General features: G+C 49.2%; 17 non-coding genes across 17 annotated transcripts; all 17 read right to left on the bottom strand.

The window, feature by feature from the left end:
- Positions 1-475: 475 nt before the first annotated feature.
- On the bottom strand, positions 476-594 carry LOC135490127 (5S ribosomal RNA). Its single transcript, XR_010447341.1, has one exon. It is a non-coding gene; the product is annotated as a 5S ribosomal RNA (ribosomal RNA).
- A 900-nt stretch (positions 595-1,494) lies between these two features.
- LOC135490128 (5S ribosomal RNA) lies at positions 1,495-1,613 on the bottom strand. The gene has a single exon (XR_010447342.1). It is a non-coding gene; the product is annotated as a 5S ribosomal RNA (ribosomal RNA).
- An 896-nt stretch (positions 1,614-2,509) lies between these two features.
- Positions 2,510-2,628, bottom strand: LOC135490129 (5S ribosomal RNA). Its single transcript, XR_010447343.1, has one exon. It is a non-coding gene; the product is annotated as a 5S ribosomal RNA (ribosomal RNA).
- A 900-nt stretch (positions 2,629-3,528) lies between these two features.
- Positions 3,529-3,647, bottom strand: LOC135490130 (5S ribosomal RNA). The gene has a single exon (XR_010447344.1). It is a non-coding gene; the product is annotated as a 5S ribosomal RNA (ribosomal RNA).
- A 902-nt stretch (positions 3,648-4,549) lies between these two features.
- LOC135490131 (5S ribosomal RNA) lies at positions 4,550-4,668 on the bottom strand. The gene has a single exon (XR_010447345.1). It is a non-coding gene; the product is annotated as a 5S ribosomal RNA (ribosomal RNA).
- Positions 4,669-5,570: 902 nt separating this feature from the next.
- On the bottom strand, positions 5,571-5,689 carry LOC135490133 (5S ribosomal RNA). Its single transcript, XR_010447347.1, has one exon. It is a non-coding gene; the product is annotated as a 5S ribosomal RNA (ribosomal RNA).
- A 903-nt stretch (positions 5,690-6,592) lies between these two features.
- On the bottom strand, positions 6,593-6,711 carry LOC135490134 (5S ribosomal RNA). Its single transcript, XR_010447348.1, has one exon. It is a non-coding gene; the product is annotated as a 5S ribosomal RNA (ribosomal RNA).
- An 896-nt stretch (positions 6,712-7,607) lies between these two features.
- On the bottom strand, positions 7,608-7,725 carry LOC135490465 (5S ribosomal RNA). Its single transcript, XR_010447666.1, has one exon. It is a non-coding gene; the product is annotated as a 5S ribosomal RNA (ribosomal RNA).
- Positions 7,726-8,623: 898 nt separating this feature from the next.
- Positions 8,624-8,742, bottom strand: LOC135490135 (5S ribosomal RNA). The gene has a single exon (XR_010447349.1). It is a non-coding gene; the product is annotated as a 5S ribosomal RNA (ribosomal RNA).
- Positions 8,743-9,643: 901 nt separating this feature from the next.
- Positions 9,644-9,762, bottom strand: LOC135490439 (5S ribosomal RNA). The gene has a single exon (XR_010447641.1). It is a non-coding gene; the product is annotated as a 5S ribosomal RNA (ribosomal RNA).
- A 7,171-nt stretch (positions 9,763-16,933) lies between these two features.
- LOC135490136 (5S ribosomal RNA) lies at positions 16,934-17,052 on the bottom strand. The gene has a single exon (XR_010447350.1). It is a non-coding gene; the product is annotated as a 5S ribosomal RNA (ribosomal RNA).
- Positions 17,053-17,948: 896 nt separating this feature from the next.
- Positions 17,949-18,067, bottom strand: LOC135490137 (5S ribosomal RNA). The gene has a single exon (XR_010447351.1). It is a non-coding gene; the product is annotated as a 5S ribosomal RNA (ribosomal RNA).
- Positions 18,068-18,968: 901 nt separating this feature from the next.
- LOC135490138 (5S ribosomal RNA) lies at positions 18,969-19,087 on the bottom strand. Its single transcript, XR_010447352.1, has one exon. It is a non-coding gene; the product is annotated as a 5S ribosomal RNA (ribosomal RNA).
- Positions 19,088-19,981: 894 nt separating this feature from the next.
- Positions 19,982-20,100, bottom strand: LOC135490139 (5S ribosomal RNA). The gene has a single exon (XR_010447353.1). It is a non-coding gene; the product is annotated as a 5S ribosomal RNA (ribosomal RNA).
- A 901-nt stretch (positions 20,101-21,001) lies between these two features.
- Positions 21,002-21,120, bottom strand: LOC135490140 (5S ribosomal RNA). The gene has a single exon (XR_010447354.1). It is a non-coding gene; the product is annotated as a 5S ribosomal RNA (ribosomal RNA).
- A 900-nt stretch (positions 21,121-22,020) lies between these two features.
- LOC135490141 (5S ribosomal RNA) lies at positions 22,021-22,139 on the bottom strand. Its single transcript, XR_010447355.1, has one exon. It is a non-coding gene; the product is annotated as a 5S ribosomal RNA (ribosomal RNA).
- Positions 22,140-23,041: 902 nt separating this feature from the next.
- Positions 23,042-23,160, bottom strand: LOC135490461 (5S ribosomal RNA). Its single transcript, XR_010447662.1, has one exon. It is a non-coding gene; the product is annotated as a 5S ribosomal RNA (ribosomal RNA).
- Positions 23,161-23,572: the final 412 nt, after the last annotated feature.

Consider the following 23,572-nt stretch of genomic DNA (forward strand, 5'->3'; position numbering starts at 1 on the left):
GAACTCAAAAAGCGTCCTAGTATAAACGCTTGGAAGCCAGTAGGCCTGCGCAGTGTTGGGCGGGGGGGGGGGGGGGAGAGAGGGGAGGGATGATTTTCGACGGGCTTTAACCCGCGAATCACCTTTTTGACCGCAACGGTTAATTTGAGCCCCAAAACCACACAAGCAAGCCAATTTGACTGAAACTTAATCATTTTCATCACTTTAAACACACCTTATTCTCAATATAAGAAGAAGTATATTTGAAATGGAAAATAACATTCAACTGGTATGGTGAGACCACCCATTCGTCTCAAACGGAACTATAACCGCGAGCTGATTGGTTAAATACAGGTGCGGGACCTACAGGCCGGCCCCCTGGCTGCCATTTCCATTTCGCAAAATTCGATGGCCACCACATAAGGTAGCCTACATTTTCATTTTAACAATCGTACAAGGGAAGAAGAAACAAAATGATTGGGACATGAAGAGAAAAAGTCTACAACACGCGGTATTCCGAGGCGGTCACCCATCCACGTACTAACCACGCTCGACGTTGCTTGGCTTCGGTGATCGGACGAGAACCGGTGTTTTCAACGTGATATGGTCGTAGACATTAGAGGCGGCGATGCGTAGGTTACTTATAATATCACTGCGCCTACTATAATGCGTCATATTTTGTGGTCAGAGGCATTATGTATGCCTACGTCACAGCTTCGTCGCATTACAGATGTGGTTGGGGCGCCCATTACACGACGGAGTCTACGCGTAGACATACAGTTCACGCAGGCTCGCACTGAAACAGAAACGGACGCACATTCAAGAACTGCACGCAGACCAACATCGGAAGAAGAGAGTGCCTACTGGACATCAAAGACGCCAACGGTTGGCAAGGTGTCTCATCACTAGGAACGCAGCGTGACGTCACGAGCTCTGACGTCACGAGCAGACTACTCCGAGGCTCCCTGACGTCATGAGAGACGCCAGCGCCATCTCCCGAATCAGGACTGACGTCACTAGCAGCAACTTCCACGCCGGTCTGAACTCAAAAAGCGTCCTAGTATAAACGCTTGGAAGCCAGTAGGCCTGCGCAGTGTTGGGCGGGGGGGGGGGGGGAGAGAGGGGAGGGATGATTTTCGACGGGCTTTAACCCGCGAATCACCTTTTTGACCGCAACGGTTAATTTGAGCCCCAAAACCACACAAGCAAGCCAATTTGACTGAAACTTAATCATTTTCATCACTTTAAACACACCTTATTCTCAATATAAGAAGAAGTATATTTGAAATGGAAAATAACATTCAACTGGTATGGTGAGACCACCCATTCGTCTCAAACGGAACTATAACCGCGAGCTGATTGGTTAAATACAGGTGCGGGACCTACAGGCCGGCCCCCTGGCTGCCATTTCCATTTCGCAAAATTCGATGGCCACCACATAAGGTAGCCTACATTTTCATTTTAACAATCGTACAAGGGAAGAAGAAACAAAATGATTGGGACATGAAGAGAAAAAGTCTACAACACGCGGTATTCCGAGGCGGTCACCCATCCACGTACTAACCACGCTCGACGTTGCTTGGCTTCGGTGATCGGACGAGAACCGGTGTTTTCAACGTGATATGGTCGTAGACATTAGAGGCGGCGATGCGTAGGTTACTTATAATATCACTGCGCCTACTATAATGCGTCATATTTTGTGGTCAGAGGCATTATGTATGCCTACGTCACAGCTTCGTCGCATTACAGATGTGGTTGGGGCGCCCATTACACGACGGAGTCTACGCGTAGACATACAGTTCACGCAGGCTCGCACTGAAACAGAAACGGACGCACATTCAAGAACTGCACGCAGACCAACATCGGAAGAAGAGAGTGCCGACTGGACATCAAAGACGCCAACGGTTGGCAAGGTGTCTCATCACTAGGAACGCAGCGTGACGTCACGAGCTCTGACGTCACGAGCAGACTACTCCGAGGCTCCCTGACGTCATGAGAGACGCCAGCGCCATCTCCCGAATCAGGACTGACGTCACTAGCAGCAACTTCCACGCCGGTCTGAACTCAAAAAGCGTCCTAGTATAAACGCTTGGAAGCCAGTAGGCCTGCGCAGTGTTGGGCGGGGGAGGGGAGAGAGGGGAGGGATGATTTTCGACGGGCTTTAACCCGCGAATCACCTTTTTGACCGCAACGGTTAATTTGAGCCCCAAAACCACACAAGCAAGCCAATTTGACTGAAACTTAATCATTTTCATCACTTTAAACACACCTTATTCTCAATATAAGAAGAAGTATATTTGAAATGGAAAATAACATTCAACTGGTATGGTGAGACCACCCATTCGTCTCAAACGGAACTATAACCGCGAGCTGATTGGTTAAATACAGGTGCGGGACCTACAGGCCGGCCCCCTGGCTGCCATTTCCATTTCGCAAAATTCGATGGCCACCACATAAGGTAGCCTACATTTTCATTTTAACAATCGTACAAGGGAAGAAGAAACAAAATGATTGGGACATGAAGAGAAAAAGTCTACAACACGCGGTATTCCGAGGCGGTCACCCATCCACGTACTAACCACGCTCGACGTTGCTTGGCTTCGGTGATCGGACGAGAACCGGTGTTTTCAACGTGATATGGTCGTAGACATTAGAGGCGGCGATGCGTAGGTTACTTATAATATCACTGCGCCTACTATAATGCGTCATATTTTGTGGTCAGAGGCATTATGTATGCCTACGTCACAGCTTCGTCGCATTACAGATGTGGTTGGGGCGCCCATTACACGACGGAGTCTACGCGTAGACATACAGTTCACGCAGGCTCGCACTGAAACAGAAACGGACGCACATTCAAGAACTGCACGCAGACCAACATCGGAAGAAGAGAGTGCCGACTGGACATCAAAGACGCCAACGGTTGGCAAGGTGTCTCATCACTAGGAACGCAGCGTGACGTCACGAGCTCTGACGTCACGAGCAGACTACTCCGAGGCTCCCTGACGTCATGAGAGACGCCAGCGCCATCTCCCGAATCAGGACTGACGTCACTAGCAGCAACTTCCACGCCGGTCTGAACTCAAAAAGCGTCCTAGTATAAACGCTTGGAAGCCAGTAGGCCTGCGCAGTGTTGGGCGGGGGGGGGGGGGGGGAGAGGGGGGGGGTGATTTTCGACGGGCTTTAACCCGCGAATCACCTTTTTGACCGCAACGGTTAATTTGAGCCCCAAAACCACACAAGCAAGCCAATTTGACTGAAACTTAATCATTTTCATCACTTTAAACACACCTTATTCTCAATATAAGAAGAAGTATATTTGAAATGGAAAATAACATTCAACTGGTATGGTGAGACCACCCATTCGTCTCAAACGGAACTATAACCGCGAGCTGATTGGTTAAATACAGGTGCGGGACATACAGGCCGGCCCCCTGGCTGCCATTTCCATTTCGCAAAATTCGATGGCCACCACATATGGTAGCCTACATTTTCATTTTAACAATCGTACAAGGGAAGAAGAAACAAAATGATTGGGACATGAAGAGAAAAAGTCTACAACACGCGGTATTCCGAGGCGGTCACCCATCCACGTACTAACCACGCTCGACGTTGCTTGGCTTCGGTGATCGGACGAGAACCGGTGTTTTCAACGTGATATGGTCGTAGACATTAGAGGCGGCGATGCGTAGGTTACTTATAATATCACTGCGCCTACTATAATGCGTCATATTTTGTGGTCAGAGGCATTATGTATGCCTACGTCACAGCTTCGTCGCATTACAGATGTGGTTGGGGCGCCCATTACACGACGGAGTCTACGCGTAGACATACAGTTCACGCAGGCTCGCACTGAAACAGAAACGGACGCACATTCAAGAACTGCACGCACACCAACATCGGAAGAAGAGAGTGCCGACTGGACATCAAAGACGCCAACGGTTGGCATGGTGTCTCATCACTAGGAACGCAGCGTGACGTCACGAGCTCTGACGTCACGAGCAGACTACTCCGAGGCTCCCTGACGTCATGAGAGACGCCAGCGCCATCTCCCGAATCAGGACTGACGTCACTAGCAGCAACTTCCACGCCGGTCTGAACTCAAAAAGCGTCCTAGTATAAACGCTTGGAAGCCAGTAGGCCTGCGCAGTGTTGGGCGGGGGGGGGGGGGGGGAGAGAGGGGAGGGATGATTTTCGACGGGCTTTAACCCGCGAATCACCTTTTTGACCGCAACGGTTAATTTGAGCCCCAAAACCACACAAGCAAGCCAATTTGACTGAAACTTAATCATTTTCATCACTTTAAACACACCTTATTCTCAATATAAGAAGAAGTATATTTGAAATGGAAAATAACATTCAACTGGTATGGTGAGACCACCCATTCGTCTCAAACGGAACTATAACCGCGAGCTGATTGGTTAAATACAGGTGCGGGACATACAGGCCGGCCCCCTGGCTGCCATTTCCATTTCGCAAAATTCGATGGCCACCACATAAGGTAGCCTACATTTTCATTTTAACAATCGTACAAGGGAAGAAGAAACAAAATGATTGGGACATGAAGAGAAAAAGTCTACAACACGCGGTATTCCGAGGCGGTCACCCATCCACGTACTAACCACGCTCGACGTTGCTTGGCTTCGGTGATCGGACGAGAACCGGTGTTTTCAACGTGATATGGTCGTAGACATTAGAGGCGGCGATGCGTAGGTTACTTATAATATCACTGCGCCTACTATAATGCGTCATATTTTGTGGTCAGAGGCATTATGTATGCCTACGTCACAGCTTCGTCGCATTACAGATGTGGTTGGGGCGCCCATTACACGACGGAGTCTACGCGTAGACATACAGTTCACGCAGGCTCGCACTGAAACAGAAACGGACGCACATTCAAGAACTGCACGCAGACCAACATCGGAAGAAGAGAGTGCCGACTGGACATCAAAGACGCCAACGGTTGGCAAGGTGTCTCATCACTAGGAACGCAGCGTGACGTCACGAGCTCTGACGTCACGAGCAGACTACTCCGAGGCTCCCTGACGTCATGAGAGACGCCAGCGCCATCTCCCGAATCAGGACTGACGTCACTAGCAGCAACTTCCACGCCGGTCTGAACTCAAAAAGCGTCCTAGTATAAACGCTTGGAAGCCAGTAGGCCTGCGCAGTGTTGGGCGGGGGGGGGGGGGGGGAGAGAGGGGAGGGATGATTTTCGACGGGCTTTAACCCGCGAATCACCTTTTTGACCGCAACGGTTAATTTGAGCCCCAAAACCACACAAGCAAGCCAATTTGACTGAAACTTAATCATTTTCATCACTTTAAACACACCTTATTCTCAATATAAGAAGAAGTATATTTGAAATGGAAAATAACATTCAACTGGTATGGTGAGACCACCCATTCGTCTCAAACGGAACTATAACCGCGAGCTGATTGGTTAAATACAGGTGCGGGACCTACAGGCCGGCCCCCTGGCTGCCATTTCCATTTCGCAAAATTCGATGGCCACCACATAAGGTAGCCTACATTTTCATTTTAACAATCGTACAAGGGAAGAAGAAACAAAATGATTGGGACATGAAGAGAAAAAGTCTACAACACGCGGTATTCCGAGGCGGTCACCCATCCACGTACTAACCACGCTCGACGTTGCTTGGCTTCGGTGATCGGACGAGAACCGGTGTTTTCAACGTGATATGGTCGTAGACATTAGAGGCGGCGATGCGTAGGTTACTTATAATATCACTGCGCCTACTATAATGCGTCATATTTTGTGGTCAGAAGCATTATGTATGCCTACGTCACAGCTTCGTCGCATTACAGATGTGGTTGGGGCGCCCATTACACGACGGAGTCTACGCGTAGACATACAGTTCACGCAGGCTCGCACTGAAACAGAAACGGACGCACATTCAAGAATTGCACGCAGACCAACATCGGAAGAAGAGAGTGCCGACTGGACATCAAAGACGCCAACGGTTGGCAAGGTGTCTCATCACTAGGAACGCAGCGTGACGTCACGAGCTCTGACGTCACGAGCAGACTACTCCGAGGCTCCCTGACGTCATGAGAGACGCCAGCGCCATCTCCCGAATCAGGACTGACGTCACTAGCAGCAACTTCCACGCCGGTCTGAACTCAAAAAGCGTCCTAGTATAAACGCTTGGAAGCCAGTAGGCCTGCGCAGTGTTGGGCGGGGGGGGGGGGGGGGGGGGGGGGGGGGGGGATGATTTTCGACGGGCTTTAACCCGCGAATCACCTTTTTGACCGCAACGGTTAATTTGAGCCCAAAACCACACAAGCAAGCCAATTTGACTGAAACTTAATCATTTTCATCACTTTAAACACACCTTATTCTCAATATAAGAAGAAGTATATTTGAAATGGAAAATAACATTCAACTGGTATGGTGAGACCACCCATTCGTCTCAAACGGAACTATAACCGCGAGCTGATTGGTTAAATACAGGTGCGGGACCTACAGGCCGGCCCCCTGGCTGCCATTTCCATTTCGCAAAATTCGATGGCCACCACATAAGGTAGCCTACATTTTCATTTTAACAATCGTACAAGGGAAGAAGAAACAAAATGATTGGGACATGAAGAGAAAAAGTCTACAACACGCGGTATTCCGAGGCGGTCACCCATCCACGTACTAACCACGCTCGACGTTGCTTGGCTTCGGTGATCGGACGAGAACCGGTGTTTTCAACGTGATATGGTCGTAGACATTAGAGGCGGCGATGCGTAGGTTACTTATAATATCACTGCGCCTACTATAATGCGTCATATTTTGTGGTCAGAAGCATTATGTATGCCTACGTCACAGCTTCGTCGCATTACAGATGTGGTTGGGGCGCCCATTACACGACGGAGTCTACGCGTAGACATACAGTTCACGCAGGCTCGCACTGAAACAGAAACGGACGCACATTCAAGAACTGCACGCAGACCAACATCGGAAGAAGAGAGTGCCGACTGGACATCAAAGACGCCAACGGTTGGCAAGGTGTCTCATCACTAGGAACGCAGCGTGACGTCACGAGCTCTGACGTCACGAGCAGACTACTCCGAGGCTCCCTGACGTCATGAAAGACGCCAGCGCCATCTCCCGAATCAGGACTGACGTCACTAGCAGCAACTTCCACGCCGGTCTGAACTCAAAAAGCGTCCTAGTATAAACGCTTGGAAGCCAGTAGGCCTGCGCAGTGTTGGGCGGGGGGGGGGAGAGAGGGGAGGGATGATTTTCGACGGGCTTTAACCCGCGAATCACCTTTTTGACCGCAACGGTTAATTTGAGCCCCAAAACCACACAAGCAAGCCAATTTGACTGAAACTTAATCATTTTCATCACTTTAAACACACCTTATTCTCAATATAAGAAGAAGTATATTTGAAATGGAAAATAACATTCAACTGGTATGGTGAGACCACCCATTCGTCTCAAACGGAACTATAACCGCGAGCTGATTGGTTAAATACAGGTGCGGGACCTACAGGCCGGCCCCCTGGCTGCCATTTCCATTTCGCAAAATTCGATGGCCACCACATAAGGTAGCCTACATTTTCATTTTAACAATCGTACAAGGGAAGAAGAAACAAAATGATTGGGACATGAAGAGAAAAAGTCTACAACACGCGGTATTCCGAGGCGGTCCCCATCCACGTACTAACCACGCTCGACGTTGCTTGGCTTCGGTGATCGGACGAGAACCGGTGTTTTCAACGTGATATGGTCGTAGACATTAGAGGCGGCGATGCGTAGGTTACTTATAATATCACTGCGCCTACTATAATGCGTCATATTTTGTGGTCAGAGGCATTATGTATGCCTACGTCACAGCTTCGTCGCATTACAGATGTGGTTGGGGCGCCCATTACACGACGGAGTCTACGCGTAGACATACAGTTCACGCAGGCTCGCACTGAAACAGAAACGGACGCACATTCAAGAACTGCACGCAGACCAACATCGGAAGAAGAGAGTGCCGACTGGACATCAAAGACGCCAACGGTTGGCAAGGTGTCTCATCACTAGGAACGCAGCGTGACGTCACGAGCTCTGACGTCACGAGCAGAATACTCCGAGGCTCTCTGACGTCATGAGAGACGCCAGCGCCATCTCCCGAATCAGGACTGACGTCACTAGCAGCAACTTCCACGCCGGTCTGAACTCAAAAAGCGTCCTAGTATAAACGCTTGGAAGCCAGTAGGCCTGCGCAGTGTTGGGCGTGGGGGGGGGGAGAGAGGGGAGGGATGATTTTCGACGGGCTTTAACCCGTGAATCACCTTTTTGACCGCAACGGTTAATTTGAGCCCCAAAACCACACAAGCAAGCCAATTTGACTGAAACTTAATCATTTTCATCACTTTAAACACACCTTATTCTCAATATAAGAAGAAGTATATTTGAAATGGAAAATAACATTCAACTGGTATGGTGAGACCACCCATTCGTCTCAAACGGAACTATAACCGCGAGCTGATTGGTTAAATACAGGTGCGGGACCTACAGGCCGGCCCCCTGGCTGCCATTTCCATTTCGCAAAATTCGATGGCCACCACATAAGGTAGCCTACATTTTCATTTTAACAATCGTACAAGGGAAGAAGAAACAAAATGATTGGGACATGAAGAGAAAAAGTCTACAACACGCGGTATTCCGAGGCGGTCACCCATCCACGTACTAACCACGCTCGACGTTGCTTGGCTTCGGTGATCGGACGAGAACCGGTGTTTTCAACGTGATATGGTCGTAGACATTAGAGGCGGCGATGCGTAGGTTACTTATAATATCACTGCGCCTACTATAATGCGTCATATTTTGTGGTCAGAGGCATTATGTATGCCTACGTCACAGCTTCGTCGCATTACAGATGTGGTTGGGGCGCCCATTACACGACGGAGTCTACGCGTAGACATACAGTTCACGCAGGCTCGCACTGAAACAGAAACGGACGCACATTCAAGAACTGCACGCAGACCAACATCGGAAGAAGAGAGTGCCGACTGGACATCAAAGACGCCAACGGTTGGCAAGGTGTCTCATCACTAGGAACGCAGCGTGACGTCACGAGCTCTGACGTCACGAGCAGACTACTCCGAGGCTCCCTGACGTCATGAGAGACGCCAGCGCCATCTCCCGAATCAGGACTGACGTCACTAGCAGCAACTTCCACGCCGGTCTGAACTCAAAAAGCGTCCTAGTATAAACGCTTGGAAGCCAGTAGGCCTGCGCAGTGTTGGGCGGGGGGGGGGGGGGGAGAGAGGGGAGGGATGATTTTCGACGGGCTTTAACCCGCGAATCACCTTTTTGACCGCAACGGTTAATTTGAGCCCCAAAACCACACAAGCAAGCCAATTTGACTGAAACTTAATCATTTTCATCACTTTAAACACACCTTATTCTCAATATAAGAAGAAGTATATTTGAAATGGAAAATAACATTCAACTGGTATGGTGAGACCACCCATTCGTCTCAAACGGAACTATAACCGCGAGCTGATTGGTTAAATACAGGTGCGGGACCTACAGGCCGGCCCCCTGGCTGCCATTTCCATTTCGCAAAATTCGATGGCCACCACATAAGGTAGCCTACATTTTCATTTTAACAATCGTACAAGGGAAGAAGAAACAAAATGATTGGGACATGAAGAGAAAAAGTCTACAACACGCAGTATTCCGAGGCGGTCACCCATCCACGTACTAACCACGCTCGACGTTGCTTGGCTTCGGTGATCGGACGAGAACCGGTGTTTTCAACGTGATATGGTCGTAGACATTAGAGGCGGCGATGCGTAGGTTACTTATAATATCACTGCGCCTACTATAATGCGTCATATTTTGTGGTCAGAGGCATTATGTATGCCTACGTCACAGCTTCGTCGCATTACAGATGTGGTTGGGGCGCCCATTACACGACGGAGTCTACGCGTAGACATACAGTTCACGCAGGCTCGCACTGAAACAGAAACGGACGCACATTCAAGAACTGCACGCAGACCAACATCGGAAGAAGAGAGTGCCGACTGGACATCAAAGACGCCAACGGTTGGCAAGGTGTCTCATCACTAGGAACGCAGCGTGACGTCACGAGCTCTGACGTCACGAGCAGACTACTCCGAGGCTCCCTGACGTCATGAGAGACGCCAGCGCCATCTCCCGAATCAGGACTGACGTCACTAGCAGCAACTTCCACGCCGGTCTGAACTCAAAAAGCGTCCTAGTATAAACGCTTGGAAGCCAGTAGGCCTGCGCAGTGTTGGGCGGGGGGGGGGGGGGAGAGAGGGGAGGGATGATTTTCGACGGGCTTTAACCCGCGAATCACCTTTTTGACCGCAACGGTTAATTTGAGCCCCAAAACCACACAAGCAAGCCAATTTGACTGAAACTTAATCATTTTCATCACTTTAAACACACCTTATTCTCAATATAAGAAGAAGTATATTTGAAATGGAAAATAACATTCAACTGGTATGGTGAGACCACCCATTCGTCTCAAACGGAACTATAACCGCGAGCTGATTGGTTAAATACAGGTGCGGGACCTACAGGCCGGCCCCCTGGCTGCCATTTCCATTTCGCAAAATTCGATGGCCACCACATAAGGTAGCCTACATTTTCATTTTAACAATCGTACTGTTTCTACGGACGCTGCCCCGCCATGTTTTGTCATTTCACTTGCTGTAAGCAGTTCCGGTGCGCGCACTGCTTGTCGGGTAGGCGGGCCGGGACTTTGAAATTAATATTATTACTTTGTTCTGGTTGAGTGAATATTTGGGCGTTATCCCAGTCGACCATATTTCGTGGAGTTGAGGAGACGTTTTTACTGCACTGCCGTGTTCGTTTGGTGTTGTCCTGTTTTTGTGCAGTCCTGTTTTGTGAGCGTGATGTGGATTTTATTCTAAAGGATTTTTTAATGGGTCGCTACAGGTGCCTTGCGGCACTGTAGTCTTCTTGAAGGACCGCGATAGGCCTATTCTGTCCGATAGGCCTCACCTTTGTAAGTAGTTTTTTATGGTTGGTTTAATTCAGAACTTCAAGCACATCGTTGACGTTACGTATTTATAAAACCCAAAAAATAGTTACATAGAGAATAGATTTATGTTTCGAAACGTGATATAGTTTTATGTGTGTGATGTATTACCCTCCGTTATTAGAGGGCTGTGTTAGATTGTTGTTGACATAGAGGAGGGGGTTAGAGTCATAGGCCAAGAATTGATTGGAACGTGCTATCTAGGATACCGACACTGTGTCTATTCGTGAGAGTAGTATCACCCTGGCTTTATCGAGGTTTGCTGCAACATATAGTCGATAGATGGCGTCCGTGATGTCTGGATCGCTGCGTGTATATAGATGAGTACTGTTAAGAGTCTCGCTTTTAGGACGTCCACTTATTTATAGATGAGAATAGTCTCGCCCTTTTGACGTCCGTTCCGTTGTTGCAGAATATATTTCCAGAACTACTCTTTGACACTAATAGTATCACTTTGCCAGCATTGACTTCGTCATCGTTTCGTTTGGTCTAGTGATAGGCTAACCCTCTGTAATTATGCAACAACCCGTTATATATATATCAATTATGTGTGTGAAGCACTACGTGCTGCTTATATTGGCTTAACGCCACAATTTACCGAACTCGACACTGATCTTAAAAATCTTGCCCTCTGGGCGTATAATCCAGAGTGTTACCAATCAGAGGATATAGTGCTGCTCCACGCCTGATGTCGTGACTTGTGTACGTTGAAGCCGTCTTGCCGAGGGGACTTCCGTGTTCGATCGTCACTACTTGACTACAGGGGGTTGGAAACGGGTGCCGTCTGGCGAGGTCCAATAGCAGCAGATCGACTTCCGATTCGGTGAGTAAAAACCTAATTATCTCACCTTTCGTCATCGTAAAAACATGGTCTCTCCGACCGGATTAATTGTATTACCAGGAGCAAGATTGTTTGAGTGAATCGGGAGAGATCGTATATTATTCTTCACCGTCGTATTTTAGAATTCGTTTGTCTTACTGTAAAGATTTGTTTGTTCGTCGTAAATCGTTTAGAGAGTCCTAGGTTGTAATGGCCAATGTTAGACGTTCCGCGCGTACCAGGCGACCCCCACCATATCTCAAGAGTTTTGTGACGGGACCTATGCGTGGATCACAGGCCCATCCTGGTCAAGCCGACCGGTCCGTCAGCTGGTTCCAGAGTTTAGAGGAGGAGGCTGCCGTTGATGAAGAGGGTGAGGTTTTAGTCCAAGCTAGCAGCAAGGATGATGTGGAGGCCTGGCTCGAGGGGGAGTCTCTTGCCTTGATGGAGGAGATCGAGAGCGAACGGAGAAAGGTTGACGCTCTGCTGAGGTCACGGGGGAGCCGCACCGGCATGCTGAGGATGGTCGACAGAATGCGGGCCAGTTTCGAGGAGTTACGAAGAGTCATCGATCGCCTAGTGAGCTCGTACACCAGTGTCGATAAGATGAAAGAGTTGGGAGGTGTATAAAGATCAAGATCCAGGACACGGAGGACGAGGTGGATGCCCAACTCACCGAACGGGAGGAAGAGGCGCAGTCGATGGGCCAAGCGGTAGATAAGCCGGATGAGAAGTTGCCTGAGGCTTGTGACGGCAACCATGATGAAGAGGAGGATGCCGGTAGTGAGTTGAGCCATGAGAGTCAGCAGTCTCAGCGTTCGTTGAAGTCTCAATCTGCACAGATCAAGGCCGAGGTTGCCTCAATGAGAGTAGGGCAAGAAAAGAGAAGATATGCGGCGGAACTGGCTGTTAAGGAGGCTCAACACAAGATGGCAATCGCCGAGGCCGAGGATGAGGCGGCTCGAGCTAGGCTAGAGGCTAAGTTGTGGTCCGAGGACCCAGCGCGACACGTGAGGTTACCCATGACAGTTATAACGAGCAGGTCACCAGCTGAGATGAAGACGCCGCCACAGCCTGAGCAAGAAGTACCGGATGAGAGTCATGAGGATCCGTTAGGGAGATTGGTGCATTCGATTACTTCTTCCCATCTGCCTAAACCTGCGCACAGCTCTACTCCGGCCCGGGCGGTTGGTGGCCAGAACTCTACTGGATCCAGAGAGGTTGGAAAGTTCTTCCAAGGTATCGCTAAGCCTCACCTACCGAAGTTTGATGGTAATCGAGATCTTTACGAGGATTGGCGGGCACAGTTTGAAGTTTTCGTGGAGCAGGCTGAAGTCCCGATCAGATTTAAAATGATCATGCTTAAGAACGCCCTGATAGGACGCGCCGGCAAGCTGGTCGAGAATCTCGGTTTTACCGAAGCCCAGTACTCTATGGCCCTCTTTAAGTTAGATCAGCGCTATGGCGGAGAGTCAAGGATCTTGAAGAAATACATCGACCAGTTGATGGCACTCAACGAGGTCAGCGAACAGGATTTGAAGGGATTGGAGGATCTGGCGAACCATTTATGCGATGTAGTGTCGAAGTTAGCAGATACAGACCATGCCCAGGAGTTAGTTGGACAGAACACGTTGTATGCTCTCGTGAGGCGGAAGGTGCCCGTTTCCCTTTTGGTAAAATACGCAGAGTCGAACACTTCGACGAGGATAGATGGGTTGGCAGTATTCGCCAAATGGTTCAACCATCATGTATGTTTGATGATTGAAATGACTGACTTGAGGGAGTCACGCCGCAAGGGACCAAGCCAGACTAGTGCTAACAAGTTGGTGAAACGACCAGACAAGAGCACAGCCTATGCTTCGACAGCGACCGCTTACTCCAGGACGACGTCTAAACCAGCTGACGCAGAAAACCAGTATTCCTGCCCTTTGTGTAAGGCCGCACATCACATCGTCAAGTGTGACAGATGGACACCTACTACTACTAGCCAACGTTGGGACATTGCTAAGGAGAAGGCCCTGTGCTATAGATGCCTGTGTAGCAACCATATGGGCAAGGATTGCCAGAAGGGATCCCGCAAGTGTGGGATTGACGGCTGTCAGAAGAACCATCATCGTCACTTGCACAGAAGGAAGCCGAAGACAGATGTGTCGGTCGAGCCTAAAGACCATGCCAACAACATGTTTGGAGTCGCCAAGGATGGAAGAGTTTATCCAAGCAAGGTCGCCCTACGAGTCATCCCAGTTTATGTAGTTGGGAGTCGAGGACAACGTCAACAACTGAACGCGCTGTTGGATGATGGCTCTGATTCAACATATATAACCAGATCTGCAGCAGAAGCCTTAAACACCCCTGTGCAGGAACAGGCCTTGAGTGTGTCTACTTTAACTGACCCTAAGAAGTCCCTACGTAGTGGCCTGGCGGTGATGACGATTGAAAGCTTGAGCGGCGAGATAACGGCCAAGGTGGGAGCGCGAGTTCTTGACAGGTTGTGTGAGAATCTACCGCCGCAAAATTGGCAGCATCTACGAGATCGATGGTCTCATTTGAAGGGAATCGAGTTCCCAAGAGTAGATGGGTGCAAGACCGTCGATATTTTAATTGGTGCTGATCACCCGGAATTGACGTTAGCATTGGAGGAGCGACCGGGCCAACTGGGAGAACCGGTGGCAAGGCTGACACCTCTGGGATGGACATGCACAGGTTCCATTGAGGTGGTCACTCCTTTGACCAGCAATTCTGTTACGACTGCAAATACTTATTCAACAATTACGGATCGTCAGTTGGACGAGAGCCTCCGATCATTGTGGAACATGGATGTGTTCACAACTACATCAGAGACCAACTTCACTCCAGAAGAGCGGGCGATCATCAAGAGGATTGAGGCCTCCAAGGTGTACACAGACAATCGCTATGAAGTTTCGATTCCGTGGGTTGGCGACACCCCTGACTTACCAAACAACTTTCAGGAAGCTCGGCGCCGCCTGTTGTCTATAGAGCGTACTCTCCTCAAGAAACCACACTTACCAAAAAGTACTGCGACTGGATGAGGCAGAATATCCAGAAGGGGTATCTGCAAGAGATTGAAGCTGCAAAAGCCAGCAGAGGTAGTCAGTGACAACGGCAGCAATTTTGTTGGAGCAGAGCGAGTCCTTCGAGAGTTAGTTCAAGGATTGGAACAAGAACGAATCCTAGAGTCCGCAACCAATCAGGGCATCAAGTGGAGGTTTAACCCGCCATACGGGTCACACCATGGTGGTGTGTTCGAATCACTTATTAAGTCTGCCAAGCGGTCACTTTATGCAATTTTTGGTGAAGCCCACCTTACTGATGAGGAACTACTGACGGCGATCGTGGAGGTGGAGGGGCTCTTAAACTCTCGCCCCCTGGCATACTGCAGTTCCGATCCATGTGATGAGGAGGTGTGAACACCAAACCATTTTCTGGTTGGGCAGTGTGGCGGTCCTCTAGCGCCTCAACGAATAGAGGAACTGCCGTTCAACCCGAGGAATCGTTGGCGAGTCGTTCAAAGTTTGCTGGGCAAATTTTGGACACGATGGTCCAAGGAGTACCTTTCCATCCAGGAACCTAGCAAGATACGTGGCAGTTGGCCATTGGCACGTGTAGTCGAGGTTTTTCCCAGCAGTGATAGTCATACACGAACAGTGAAGGTCCTTTCGAGAGGAAAGGAGTATATCAGACCGATCACGAGATTAGTTCCGTTGGTCGTTTCAAGAGATAATTTGGAAGTGACCCGGAAAGACTAGTTCCGGTCACAGAGGGGGGTGTTTCTACGGACGCTGCCCCGCCATGTTTTGTCATTTCACTTGCTGTAAGCAGTTCCGGTGCGCGCACTGCCTGTCGGGTAGGCGGGCCGGGACTTTGAAATTAATATTATTACTTTGTTCTGGTTGAGTGAATATTTGGGCGTTATCCCAGTCGACCATATTTCGTGGAGTTGAGGAGACGTTTTTACTGCACTGCCGTGTTCGTTTGGTGTTGTCCTGTTTTTGTGCAGTCCTGTTTTGTGAGCGTGATGTGGATTTTATTCTAAAGGATTTTTTAATGGGTCGCTACAGGTGCCTTGCGGCACTGTAGTCTTCTTGAAGGACCGCGATAGGCCTATTCTGTCCGATAGGCCTCACCTTTGTAAGTAGTTTTTTATGGTTGGTTTAATTCAGAACTTCAAGCACATCGTTGACGTTACGTATTTATAAAACCCAAAAAATAGTTACATAGAGAATAGATTTATGTTTCGAAACGTGATATAGTTTTATGTGTGTGATGTATTACCCTCCGTTATTAGAGGGCTGTGTTAGATTGTTGTTGACATAGAGGAGGGGGTTAGAGTCATAGGCCAAGAATTGATTGGAACGTGCTATCTAGGATACCGACACTGTGTCTATTCGTGAGAGTAGTATCACCCTGGCTTTATCGAGGTTTGCTGCAACATATAGTCGATAGATGGCGTCCGTGATGTCTGGATCGCTGCGTGTATATAGATGAGTACTGTTAAAAGTCTCGCTTTTAGGACGTCCACTTATTTATAGATGAGAATAGTCTCGCCCTTTTGACGTCCGTTCCGTTGTTGCAGAATATATTTCCAGAACTACTCTTTGACACTAATAGTATCACTTTGCCAGCATTGACTTCGTCATCGTTTCGTTTGGTCTAGTGATAGGCTAACCCTCTGTAATTATGCAACAACCCGTTATATATATATCAATTATGTGTGTGAAGCACTACGTGCTGCTTATATTGGCTTAACGCCACAATTTACCGAACTCGACACTGATCTTAAAAATCTTGCCCTCTGGGCGTATAATCCAGAGTGTTACCAATCAGAGGATATAGTGCTGCTCCACGCCTGATGTCGTGACTTGTGTACGTTGAAGCCGTCTTGCCGAGGGGACTTCCGTGTTCGATCGTCACTACTTGACTACAGGGGGTTGGAAACGGGTGCCGTCTGGCGAGGTCCAATAGCAGCAGATCGACTTCCGATTCGGTGAGTAAAAACCTAATTATCTCACCTTTCGTCATCGTAAAAACACGTACAAGGGAAGAAGAAACAAAATGATTGGGACATGAAGAGAAAAAGTCTACAACACGCGGTATTCCGAGGCGGTCACCCATCCACGTACTAACCACGCTCGACGTTGCTTGGCTTCGGTGATCGGACGAGAACCGGTGTTTTCAACGTGATATGGTCGTAGACATTAGAGGCGGCGATGCGTAGGTTACTTATAATATCACTGCGCCTACTATAATGCGTCATATTTTGTGGTCAGAGGCATTATGTATGCCTACGTCACAGCTTCGTCGCATTACAGATGTGGTTGGGGCGCCCATTACACGACGGAGTCTACGCGTAGACATACAGTTCACGCAGGCTCGCACTGAAACAGAAACGGACGCACATTCAAGAACTGCACGCAGACCAACATCGGAAGAAGAGAGTGCCGACTGGACATCAAAGACGCCAACGGTTGGCAAGGTGTCTCATCACTAGGAACGCAGCGTGACGTCACGAGCTCTGACGTCACGAGCAGACTACTCCGAGGCTGCCTGACGTCATGAGAGACGCCAGCGCCATCTCCCGAATCAGGACTGACGTCACTAGCAGCAACTTCCACGCCGGTCTGAACTCAAAAAGCGTCCTAGTATAAACGCTTGGAAGCCAGTAGGCCTGCGCAGTGTTGGGCGGGGGGGGGGAGAGAGGGGAGGGATGATTTTCGACGGGCTTTAACCCGCGAATCACCTTTTTGACCGCAACGGTTAATTTGAGCCCCAAAACCACACAAGCAAGCCAATTTGACTGAAACTTAATCATTTTCATCACTTTAAACACACCTTATTCTCAATATAAGAAGAAGTATATTTGAAATGGAAAATAACATTCAACTGGTATGGTGAGACCACCCATTCGTCTCAAACGGAACTATAACCGCGAGCTGATTGGTTAAATACAGGTGCGGGACCTACAGGCCGGCCCCCTGGCTGCCATTTCCATTTCGCAAAATTCGATGGCCACCACATAAGGTAGCCTACATTTTCATTTTAACAATCGTACAAGGGAAGAAGAAACAAAATGATTGGGACATGAAGAGAAAAAGTCTACAACACGCGGTATTCCGAGGCGGTCACCCATCCACGTACTAACCACGCTCGACGTTGCTTGGCTTCGGTGATCGGACGAGAACCGGTGTTTTCAACGTGATATGGTCGTAGACATTAGAGGCGGCGATGCGTAGGTTACTTATAATATCACTGCGCCTACTATAATGCGTCATATTTTGTGGTCAGAGGCATTATGTATGCCTACGTCACAGCTTCGTCGCATTACAGATGTGGTTGGGGCGCCCATTACACGACGGAGTCTACGCGTAGACATACAGTTCACGCAGGCTCGCACTGAAACAGAAACGGACGCACATTCAAGAACTGCACGCAGACCAACATCGGAAGAAGAGAGTGCCGACTGGACATCAAAGACGCCAACGGTTGGCAAGGTGTCTCATCACTAGGAACGCAGCGTGACGTCACGAGCTCTGACGTCACGAGCAGACTACTCCGAGGCTCCCTGACGTCATGAGAGACGCCAGCGCCATCTCCCGAATCAGGACTGACGTCACTAGCAGCAACTTCCACGCCGGTCTGAACTCAAAAAGCGTCCTAGTATAAACGCTTGGAAGCCAGTAGGCCTGCGCAGTGTTGGGCGGGGGGGGGGGGGGGAGAGAGGGGAGGGATGATTTTCGACGGGCTTTAACCCGCGAATCACCTTTTTGACCGCAACGGTTAATTTGAGCCCCAAAACCACACAAGCAAGCCAATTTGACTGAAACTTAATCATTTTCATCACTTTAAACACACCTTATTCTCAATATAAGAAGAAGTATATTTGAAATGGAAAATAACATTCAACTGGTATGGTGAGACCACCCATTCGTCTCAAACGGAACTATAACCGCGAGCTGATTGGTTAAATACAGGTGCGGGACCTACAGGCCGGCCCCCTGGCTGCCATTTCCATTTCGCAAAATTCGATGGCCACCACATAAGGTAGCCTACATTTTCATTTTAACAATCGTACAAGGGAAGAAGAAACAAAATTATTGGGACATGAAGAGAAAAAGTCTACAACACGCGGTATTCCGAGGCGGTCACCCATCCACGTACTAACCACGCTCGACGTTGCTTGGCTTCGGTGATCGGACGAGAACCGGTGTTTTCAACGTGATATGGTCGTAGACATTAGAGGCGGCGATGCGTAGGTTACTTATAATATCACTGCGCCTACTATAATGCGTCATATTTTGTGGTCAGAGGCATTATGTATGCCTACGTCACAGCTTCGTCGCATTACAGATGTGGTTGGGGCGCCCATTATACGACGGAGTCTACGCGTAGACATACAGTTCACGCAGGCTCGCACTGAAACAGAAACGGACGCACATTCAAGAACTGCACGCAGACCAACATCGGAAGAAGAGAGTGCCGACTGGACATCAAAGACGCCAACGGTTGGCAAGGCGTCTCATCACTAGGAACGCAGCGTGACGTCACGAGCTCTGACGTCACGAGCAGACTACTCCGAGGCTCCCTGACGTCATGAGAGACGCCAGCGCCATCTCCCGAATCAGGACTGACGTCACTAGCAGCAACTTCCACGCCGGTCTGAACTCAAAAAGCGTCCTAGTATAAACGCTTGGAAGCCAGTAGGCCTGCGCAGTGTTGGGCGGGGGGGGAGAGAGGGGAGGGATGATTTTCGACGGGCTTTAACCCGCGAATCACCTTTTTGACCGCAACGGTTAATTTGAGCCCCAAAACCACACAAGCAAGCCAATTTGACTGAAACTTAATCATTTTCATCACTTTAAACACACCTTATTCTCAATATAAGAAGAAGTATATTTGAAATGGAAAATAACATTCAACTGGTATGGTGAGACCACCCATTCGTCTCAAACGGAACTATAACCGCGAGCTGATTGGTTAAATACAGGTGCGGGACCTACAGGCCGGCCCCCTGGCTGCCATTTCCATTTCGCAAAATTCGATGGCCACCACATAAGGTAGCCTACATTTTCATTTTAACAATCGTACAAGGGAAGAAGAAACAAAATGATTGGGACATGAAGAGAAAAAGTCTACAACACGCGGTATTCCGAGGCGGTCACCCATCCACGTACTAACCACGCTCGACGTTGCTTGGCTTCGGTGATCGGACGAGAACCGGTGTTTTCAACGTGATATGGTCGTAGACATTAGAGGCGGCGATGCGTAGGTTACTTATAATATCACTGCGCCTACTATAATGCGTCATATTTTGTGGTCAGAGGCATTATGTATGCCTACGTCACAGCTTCGTCGCATTACAGATGTGGTTGGGGCGCCCATTACACGACGGAGTCTACGCGTAGACATACAGTTCACGCAGGCTCGCACTGAAACAGAAACGGACGCACATTCAAGAACTGCACGCAGACCAACATCGGAAGAAGAGAGTGCCGACTGGACATCAAAGACGCCAACGGTTGGCAAGGTGTCTCATCACTAGGAACGCAGCGTGACGTCACGAGCTCTGACGTCACGAGCAGACTACTCCGAGGCTCCCTGACGTCATGAGAGACGCCAGCGCCATCTCCCGAATCAGGACTGACGTCACTAGCAGCAACTTCCACGCCGGTCTGAACTCAAAAAGCGTCCTAGTATAAACGCTTGGAAGCCAGTAGGCCTGCGCAGTGTTGGGCGGGGGGGGGGGGGAGAGAGAGGGGAGGGATGATTTTCAACGGGCTTTAACCCGCGAATCACCTTTTTGACCGCAACGGTTAATTTGAGCCCCAAAACCACACAAGCAAGCCAATTTGACTGAAACTTAATCATTTTCATCACTTTAAACACACCTTATTCTCAATATAAGAAGAAGTATATTTGAAATGGAAAATAACATTCAACTGGTATGGTGAGACCACCCATTCGTCTCAAACGGAACTATAACCGCGAGCTGATTGGTTAAATACAGGTGCGGGACCTACAGGCCGGCCCCCTGGCTGCCATTTCCATTTCGCAAAATTCGATGGCCACCACATAAGGTAGCCTACATTTTCATTTTAACAATCGTACAAGGGAAGAAGAAACAAAATGATTGGGACATGAAGAGAAAAAGTCTACAACACGCGGTATTCCGAGGCGGTCACCCATCCACGTACTAACCACGCTCGACGTTGCTTGGCTTCGGTGATCGGACGAGAACCGGTGTTTTCAACGTGATATGGTCGTAGACATTAGAGGCGGCGATGCGTAGGTTACTTATAATATCACTGCGCCTACTATAATGCGTCATATTTTGTGGTCAGAGGCATTATGTATGCCTACGTCACAGCTTCGTCGCATTACAGATGTGGTTGGGGCGCCCATTACACGACGGAGTCTACGCGTAGACATACAGTTCACGCAGGCTCGCACTGAAACAGAAACGGACGCACATTCAAGAACTGCACGCAGACCAACATCGGAAGAAGAGAGTGCCGACTGGACATCAAAGACGCCAACGGTTGGCAAGGTGTCTCATCACTAGGAACGCAGCGTGACGTCACGAGCTCTGACGTCACGAGCAGACTACTCCGAGGCTCCCTGACGTCATGAGAGACGCCAGCGCCATCTCCCGAATCAGGACTGACGTCACTAGCAGCAACTTCCACGCCGGTCTGAACTCAAAAAGCGTCCTAGTATAAACGCTTGGAAGCCAGTAGGCCTGCGCAGTGTTGGGCGGGGGGGGGGGGGGAGAGAGGGGAGGGATGATTTTCGACGGGCTTTAACCCGCGAATCACATTTTTGACCGCAACGGTTAATTTGAGCCCCAAAACCACACAAGCAAGCCAATTTGACTGAAACTTAATCATTTTCATCACTTTAAACACACCTTATTCTCAATATAAGAAGAAGTATATTTGAAATGGAAAATAACATTCAACTGGTATGGTGAGACCACCCATTCGTCTCAAACGGAACTATAACCGCGAGCTGATTGGTTAAATACAGGTGCGGGACCTACAGGCCGGCCTCCTGGCTGCCATTTCCATTTCGCAAAATTCGATGGCCACCACATAAGGTAGCCTACATTTTCATTTTAACAATCGTACAAGGGAAGAAGAAACAAAATGATTGGGACATGAAGAGAAAAAGTCTACAACACGCGGTATTCCGAGGCGGTCACCCATCCACGTACTAACCACGCTCGACGTTGCTTGGCTTCGGTGATCGGACGAGAACCGGTGTTTTCAACGTGATATGGTCGTAGACATTAGAGGCGGCGATGCGTAGGTTACTTATAATATCACTGCGCCTACTATAATGCGTCATATTTTGTGGTCAGAGGCATTATGTATGCCTACGTCACAGCTTCGTCGCATTACAGATGTGGTTGGGGCGCCCATTACACGACGGAGTCTACGCGTAGACATACAGTTCACGCAGGCTCGCACTGAAACAGAAACGGACGCACATTCAAGAACTGCACGCAGACCAACATCGGAAGAAGAGAGTGCCGACTGGACATCAAAGACGCCAACGGTTGGCAAGGTGTCTCATCACTAGGAACGCAGCGTGACGTCACGAGCTCTGACGTCACGAGCAGACTACTCCGAGGCTCCCTGACGTCATGAGAGACGCCAGCGCCATCTCCCGAATCAGGACTGACGTCACTAGCAGCAACTTCCACGCCGGTCTGAACTCAAAAAGCGTCCTAGTATAAACGCTTGGAAGCCAGTAGGCCTGCGCAGTGTTGGGCGGGGGGGGGGGGGGAGAGAGAGGGGAGGGATGATTTTCGACGGGCTTTAACCCGCGAATCACCTTTTTGACCGCAACGGTTAATTTGAGCCCCAAAACCACACAAGCAAGCCAATTTGACTGAAACTTAATCATTTTCATCACTTTAAACACACCTTATTCTCAATATAAGAAGAAGTATATTTGAAATGGAAAATAACATTCAACTGGTATGGTGAGACCACCCATTCGTCTCAAACGGAACTATAACCGCGAGCTGATTGGTTAAATACAGGTGCGGGACCTACAGGCCGGCCCCCTGGCTGCCATTTCCATTTCGCAAAATTCGATGGCCACCACATAAGGTAGCCTACATTTTCATTTTAACAATCGTACAAGGGAAGAAGAAACAAAATGATTGGGACATGAAGAGAAAAAGTCTACAACACGCGGTATTCCGAGGCGGTCACCCATCCACGTACTTACCACGCTCGACGTTGCTTGGCTTCGGTGATCGGACGAGAATCGGTGTTTTCAACGTGATATGGTCGTAGACATTAGAGGCGGCGATGCGTAGGTTACTTATAATATCACTGCGCCTACTATAATGCGTCATATTTTGTGGTCAGAGGCATTATGTATGCCTACGTCACAGCTTCGTCGCATTACAGATGTGGTTGGGGCGCCCATTACACGACGGAGTCTACGCGTAGACATACAGTTCACGCAGGCTCGCACTGAAACAGAAACGGACGCACATTCAAGAACTGCACGCAGACCAACATCGGAAGAAGAGAGTGCCGACTGGACATCAAAGACGCCAACGGTTGGCAAGGTGTCTCATCACTAGGAACGCAGCGTGACGTCACGAGCTCTGACGTCACGAGCAGACTACTCCGAGGCTCCCTGACGTCATGAGAGACGCCAGCGCCATCTCCCGAATCAGGACTGACGTCACTAGCAGCAAC

Source organism: Lineus longissimus, chromosome 6, assembly GCF_910592395.1.
Source record: "Lineus longissimus chromosome 6, tnLinLong1.2, whole genome shotgun sequence".
Classification (NCBI taxonomy): domain Eukaryota; kingdom Metazoa; phylum Nemertea; class Pilidiophora; order Heteronemertea; family Lineidae; genus Lineus; species Lineus longissimus.